The sequence below is a fragment of the Gracilinanus agilis genome, chromosome 4 (genome assembly GCF_016433145.1).
Source record: "Gracilinanus agilis isolate LMUSP501 chromosome 4, AgileGrace, whole genome shotgun sequence".
NCBI classification, from domain to species: domain Eukaryota; kingdom Metazoa; phylum Chordata; class Mammalia; order Didelphimorphia; family Didelphidae; genus Gracilinanus; species Gracilinanus agilis.
In genome coordinates this window covers 346,094,155-346,101,901 of record NC_058133.1, presented here as the reverse complement: position 1 = coordinate 346,101,901, position 7,747 = coordinate 346,094,155, and positions in this window count along the sequence as shown.

The window sequence follows — 7,747 nt, the reverse complement described above, 5'->3', positions numbered from 1 at the left end:
CCTCTCCTCCTCTGGTCTTCTCTCCCTCCCTCTGCTCCTCATTCTGATCCATCCCCCCCCCACCCGCCCCCTCTACCCCTTCTTTCCTGGGCCCCGCCCCCCATCTGTTTCCAACGCGCGGAGAAGCGGGGAGGGAGGGCAGATTCGGCGCTCTAGTCAACTGTGGCCACATGGAAGAATTGGAGGATGGGGTTCACGCCTTCTTCCCAGTAGAATATGTGAGTGAGGAGGTGAGGCAGGACGAAGGCTGGGTTATACTGAACCGGGGGGGACCCAATTCTTGTTCCTGGAGGGGACCCATACACGCGCGCAGGCACACATACGCACGTCCCATTCAAACTGTTAGACTTTTAAACCTAAATCCAAAAGGAGCCTGACTTGCCTTCTGTGGCTGTGATCCCGTTGTCGTGTCAAAGGCCGAGAAGCATTCTCTCATTGCATCATTTTTATGTTCAGTGAGAGGTCTAACACCAGAGCCCGTAGATTCCTCTGCTCTGGAAAAGTATGACCCCAGCCCCGAGGACCCTTCTTATTCCCCTCTCGCATGGACTGTGCCTTTTCAAGGTAACGGGTTTAGTTTACTTCTACATCCTTTCACTCACCCCTATCTGTTCCAGGGAACTGACAGCCACCAAGAGAGTGAGAGTCCTGGCTGGCTAACCAGAGGGCTATGGTATCGCTCCGACCGTTTTGCTGCCTGGATTTAGACTTAGCCACATCATGACGTTCTGGCGATAGTATCATTTAGAATGTCCCACGCTGTCAGATTCACATACATGCATACAACTCAGTGCTGTGCACGTACAGATTCTGATCTGAAAACTTAAGTTATTGGGTGAGAAATCCCCCCCTTCTTAGCGGTGATGGAACTGCAAGAATGGGTCGGCAAAGGCAGAGCGTACCATACTTCGTTCTCTTCTAAAAGGTAATGTGTATGGCTCGGGGGAAGCCTCTTGCACTGGAGATTTCCGGATATTCTTACATTAACCAATTATTTCTGTCTCCGGAGCTTTTCTTTGCAACTTCGTTGGATACTTTGAAAAACAAAACCAAAGAGGAAGATATGTATGTATCGGGGGAAAAGAGTGGATAGGAGGGAATATGTCCGAAAACTTTTTTCTGGGATTCAGAGTTTAACACTCGGGTCAGTATTTGGTCAAACCCAGCTCCGTTTTCAGCCAATTCGAAGAGCAAATAACAAGAGATTGTATTGCGGTCACCACTGTTGCTACGGCTAGGCGGGTTACGAGGGCATCTTACAGCCAATTTCCAGACTAACTCAGTAGCAGGTGCCAGTTCAGTTCAGAAATGTATACTGGGCAGGGATTTTGCTGCTCCTGAGAGTCATCTGGTTCTATCGATTTAATGTTGCTAGCATCTCCTATCCTGGAGAGACTCCGAAGTATTTGTAAGACATCAGGCTGGCTAGAGACTTAAGGCTTAGGGCATAGTTCTCCGGACAACTGGTGAGGTTTGAGGGGCGGCGAGGGGGGCGGGAGAGGAAAGGAGACTGGCATGTATAAAAATTGCAGACGGAAGGGAGAAAGAAAGACTTAGGGAGAAAGTAATCTTGGTCCCTTGCGCAAAAGTAGTGAAGGCGCCGGAAGTGGGTCCTGTCTCTTTGAGTTAGGAACCCAATAAACTGCTCGAGGGGAGTGGTTCTCTGCCTGGAAGCATCTTACTGGAAGTAGCCCAGTGGAGTGGACTGAAGAATTTATCATTACTAACGAGAGGCAGCGTTCTTCTGGGAATGGTTGAGTTTATAAATTACTACGCTTAACGGCAATGCGGTCTGACTGAAAATTTTCCACGTGTTCTATGTTTTTGAGTGTGTGTACGTGTGTTTGTGTATGAAATGGGCTGGGGGAGGGGCCAGCTCCTAGGCACACCATATACACACGAGCGGGCGAACACATACACGCACAATAGACCGCGCAGGGGAAATCTCTTTCCCATCACAGAATTTGAATTGGGGGAAGTAAAACTGGGACTCATTAAGGAAATAGATCATACACTTGTAAACTTTGCCTTCTTTAGCACAAACGGTAATAATTTTTAACCGCGAAACTCTAGTTGGTACTTGTACCTTCAGGAAGAGAGGAAGCCAACTCCTCTCCAGTTAGTGTTCTCCCCACCTTCTTCTCTGTCTTTTGCTTTGACTATGTTTCTTCTTCCCTGCCTCACAAAAATTGCATTCACAGACACACACTCCCCTCTTCCCTTTTGCCTATCCTCTTGGAGCTAGAGCAGCGGCTCTCAGCCCAGCCTACGCTCTGAATCGACTCATTCCTCCCCCGGATAGCAGCTACCGCTGCAGCAGCAGTCACCGTCCAGCCTCCTCCTCCAACATCAGCGGTTAGGAGAAGAGAATTCGCTACCCGCTGAACCCAGAGCCCTGTGGCGCCAACCAGCGCAGCTGCAAGAAAAAACCAGGTCCTAGCTTTGCTCTCATTCCCCTTCTCTCGGTCTTCCGCGCCAACTTCCTCCTAGGCCGAGCCAGCACTCTTCCTCTTCCTTGGAGCTGGGTTAAATTTCTCATTTCTTTACATATTTTGCAAGAAGGTAAAAGAGGAAGCCGCACCCCCCTGCCCCGCCCACCACCACTTTTTTTTTTTTTTTTTTTTTTTTTTTTTTAAATATATAGGGTGGTTTGGGAAGGAAGAGCTTTTTGAAAGCAACTCTGGGCAACCCTCAGGGAGAAAGGGCTAAATAAGTCTCAGCCTCCAGGGCGCGGAGTAAGTGCGAAAGTTGGCTCTTTCTAGAAAGCAATGTGGTTCGTTGTCCTCTAGGCGTCCGCCGCGCCACTCACCCCCTCTCCCCGCCCCACCCCACCGGCCTCGGTTTGCCGGCTTTTCCAAGCCAAGCGGCAGAACCAGTGCAGGTTCTCTCTTTCAACCCGGAGTGGGCGAGGGGCGCCAGTTAGGGCGTGGGCGGGGACTGAATATCAACAATTAGATCTGCCTATGAGGAAACCTTAGTAGCGATTATTGATCTGAAAGCTTCGGCACAGGGAACTTCACAAGCTTCTCTGTCACTCTGCTCTCTCCTCTCCTTTCACCATCCGCTCCCCCATCCCCACCTCCCGCACATTTTCCGAGCTAGCAAAAAAAAAAAAAAAAAAAGACTAGTTAAAGATTGGGCAATACCACAGCCATCTTGCCAGTTTTAATAAACCGGAAAAAAAAATCACTAGGATATCGAGCCGCAGTATTAATCGTGCAGTCATCAAACTAGGGCCGCTGTGCAAACCCCACAGCCTCCCAAATTAAATTAACGATCTCTACGTCCCCAAGTAGGGCTGAGAACACAGAGGGCGGCGTGCGAATTGTGGATTCCGAAGAGATGTAGGCTCCGCCTTCCCGGCCCCATCATCATCATCCTGGTTAGCCTTGTCATTAATACTGTTTCTTAAGCATCCTTCACTCTTCTTTCTCTCTCCCTCCCTGGCGGAGGGAACCCCTGGCAGCGAAGCTGTTGATGTTGCTACCCTCTGGGGTTCTCCTAACCTGTACTTATTGCAGTTTTAGCCCCCAAATGGGGGGTGATCTAATAGTGCCACGGAAGCCGGGATGTGAAAGAGACAGTCATGTGTCCCCTTTCTTTGGTGGCTGACCCTGCTGGATTAGAGGTTTCACGCGCCTTTCTTTCCTTTCTCTGCCCATATAAAAGCAGGTTGAAGGTGATGCGGTGTCTCGGGCAGACACTGCAGTGTTTTGATTCAGCTCAGCCCTTTTCTCTGTTCAAAGCAGCTGTTCAAATACTAGGGCTGCTTATTTTGACGTGGAGAGGATTTTCAAACAACCCTAAAATGCTTTGAACTGACAAGGCTCCTTGATATCTCCTTCATTCTAGTACAGCTATCCAGGAACATTTAAAAAATATACACACACGCACACACACACACACACACACACACACACACACACATCCACTCGGGTCTTAAACTCAGTTTTCTCTCCCAGGTGGGAGGTGGAATTGACATCCCATCGTCGAGTTGCAGACTTGCCTTCGAGGGTGGCAAGGTCAAGAGACTGAATCCACGGAAAATGGCAAGGAAGAGACTCCAGCTTTGCTTGCTCTCTGTCGACTGCAGTTCCCTTTCTATGGCTCTGCTTAGTAGATTCAACTTTGTTGATTTCCTGAACTAAAAGGAGGTTGGGCTGAACTTAATCCTGCAATTCTGGACTGTATTGACGTGAAAATAACCCGACAAACTCCACTTACACTAAGGAGACATCCACATTCAACACACACACTCGTTTCTGTTGTGAGCAGAGTCCACAATTCATTCTCATGCAGCTTGTCTGAAAGTCCTTGCTGATTAATGTTTTACAGTCAATCTCCACTTAGCCACACTCAATCCCCACACATGTACATGATGTAATATATTATAAGCTAGCTACAAACCCTAACAGAAGCTCACTGTGTGTAAACTATAATTCCTGTATGGGTATATGTGTGGTTATATATACTTCCATGCATGCATACAGCAAGGACAATGGGGTTAGCAAAAGGAACCAAGGTCAATGGTTTGCACAGTGAAATACTTATGCTCTGACTCTAGCTCCTAACTTCTTTCACATTTACTTGGTTTTAGGATTAAAGGAACCAGAAACTGAAATTTTTACTGGAAGGCAAAGGGAGAAATCTTTTCTTGCAGAGTCTGGCCCTAGGGGAACATGCCTGGCTACTGCTTTCCAGATGAAATGGAAGGATTTCAACTAGGACATGTTTAATTGTGGAATGGAGTTGTTTTGATCTCAGTTCCCATTTTAACCTTTTCTGTGTGAACCATTCAATCCTACCCTTTCTGTCTGTCTTTCCAACCCTCACTCACAGACCCTGGATTTGAAGGAGAGCTTCATTGCATGAATGGAACTTCAATGCTAAGGGCCTACAGAGGGACAAAACTGAGGCCCAGGCTTCACAAGCGATTGCTTTAAACACCCAGTCTACACAAAGAGGCAGCTGGCAGCTTTAATGAAAACTGCCTTCAAGCTCCAAGAGCTGCTGCCTCAGGGATGCATTTATAAGATGACTGGAAAACAATACTTGCAAGTTGCCTCTGCTCCTCATCGATATAATAAAAACATTTAACTGAGAAATCTAAACAACACGAGTGGAAATTAACAAGCATAATAATGCAGGAACATATTAGCTCCTGAAATAAGACCAAAATTTTATCTGAATTTTCTATATCAATATCATACACTATAGTCCAGTGTCCCTATGTATCCACATGTGTGTAGCTTTCACAATAAAGTTGCTTAAAAGTTATTAGTAATTTTCTACATTTCTTGTAATTCTATTCATCTGTCCACCTTTCATAGGATGACTATTCTATTTTATCTTCATCACTGTTTAAACTAGTGAGATATAATGCTCTAAGTCCCATATTTGAAATGAAATTATTTGAATTCATGGATATTAATCTTTCCCCTTCATCCCCCTAGTTCTGAATCTTGTCATTAAAACTGATCCACCCTTTGTAGTCCACAAGTGAATATTTTATAGACAGACACCGCTCTGAAGACTTCTAACATAACGTCAGCCAGTCAGACTTAGCTGTTTCAGGGATTACTTTGAGTAATTTATCAAAGGAATACTGCTAAATTTTGAGTGGTGAATATGAGGCCTTGGGGGGGAAAGCATAAAGGACAAATTCCATCAGTCTGTGAGATAAATTCTAGTTGGAGTTAATACAGCCTGTTTATATTGAAGTCTCAGAGAGAGAACAAGATGCGATTGGTGGTACAGAGTTAGCCTTCATGCAATTTCGTTTTCAAAGGACTTGCTGTTAAATGACCTCCTAACAATGGAGCTTAAAGGGAGTTTCTTCTTGCCTTAAAGCAGGTGAATTGCTGGCAGACAGGAGGGGATGACAATTCTTTGATAAATTAAAGTGATTTCAACTGAAACCTTTCTTAGAACTAAAGTGTTTGGAGCTATATTGAGTGAAATCCCTTCTCTCCACAGAATCCCTCCCCACCCCCATCCTCAACCTTCTGCTATTCTACAGTAGTATTCTATGAGAAAGAAAACCCATTAATATCAGTTTTACATTCATGCATCTTTATACTCACATATATGTGTGCCTCTACCTACATTTAATCCATTGACTCCTCCCTTATCAACACATCACTCACAAAATTCAAAGGTTTTAGATCTCATTCTGCTTCCCTAGTAGGAGAGGAGACTTCTTCCATGATTAGAGTTTTGATGTCTATTTTCTTAGGAAAATATAAGATGCCTTAATCTTTTAAAATCTTTTAAATTAAATTAAGTTAAATTAAATGCCTTAATCTTTTAAAAATGGATGATTGTTCTTAATGTTTCTGTTGATAATGTCCCTGGTACACCTGAAGAATGGCCAGGAGAAGAGACTTTGAAGCAATACTGTGCCTTCCTTCCTTCCTCTGAGTCAAAGAATGACGAGTACACTATATTAGCTATAGACCTGGAACACCTTGAGTGTCCTCCTAGCCCTCCTTGACTCTGGGCACTTCCAGATGTTTTGAGCTGATAAGGATTTTTGACCATTAGAAAGTTAAGGTTGAATATTAACAAAGAAGAATGTATAAGAATAACACATGCATATAGACATTATAAGTGTATAGAGATGATATCTTTAAAAATGGACTTAACTAAGAAATGGGAAAGGGAAAGAGGAGGAGAGATTTCCGAAGGTTGAAACAGAGCATTCTTTCTCATCACTTCCCAGGGAGTTCTAGATGATAATCTTGGGCAGGCAGAGGGAGCATTAAATGCAAAATATGAAAACATGACACGGCCAAGTCACAGGCCTGATCGTATTAATGCCCTAGGTCAGAGTGAGAGAATAATGAATAGCTGCTGTGCTCAGTTTCTAAAGGGAACTTAATTAACCTTGTGAGGATGAAAAAAGAAAATAAAATAAGAGATCACAGAACCATGGTTTAGGGACTCATTATTGTTTCAGGGGGGAAAACAGACTCTGTCTCTTGCTTTATGGTATTTTTTTTTTGCCCTCCAAGGATGACAGAGGGTGCCAGAAGGACTTTTTGGTATATACACAAGTGTACCAACACCCATATAATCACACAACTTAACTGGAGTCTTGGCTTAGGGAGTCACTGAGCTCAGGCAGGAAGCTTCTATTCCTTTGCCTTACATTGTATGTGTGTGTGTGTGTGTGTGTGTGTGTGTGTTTCCTTCATGGTCTGGCCTCATTGCCACAGCAATACCCAGAGAAGGACTGCTGTAGTGTAAAATTATTTTCAGAAAGTAGAATGGGCTCCTTGGGGTTCCCCTTTGGGAAAGGGGAGAAGGTGGAGATGGTTAAACGTTTTCAAAGCACCAATAGTGCATCTTGGCTGTGATTTGGAGGAGGAAGAAGAGTGCAGCAAACAAGGAGGCCGGGCCATTGTCCAGGGAGGGTGCATTTTTGTCAAGATGCCTTTGGTTGCTATAGTGAGGAGGAAAAACCAAACAGAAGGGCTCAGTTTGCCTCCCTCAGCTTTCTCTCAGCCCCTGGGAGCAGCGTTCACCACTCCCAACCAAAATAAAAGTGCAACCCAGGGCCTGCCAGCACCCTCCCTGAGAGCTGGCCAGGGGCTCAAGGGAAAAGGGAAAGAAGGGAGGGGTGAAGGAAAATGCTCTACAACCTCAGGACTAAGTCAGACACTTTTACTGTAGAGTATCTACAAAAATAACCAGAAATCTCTCTCTCTCTCTCTCTCTCTCTCTCTCTCTCTCTCTCTCTCTCTCT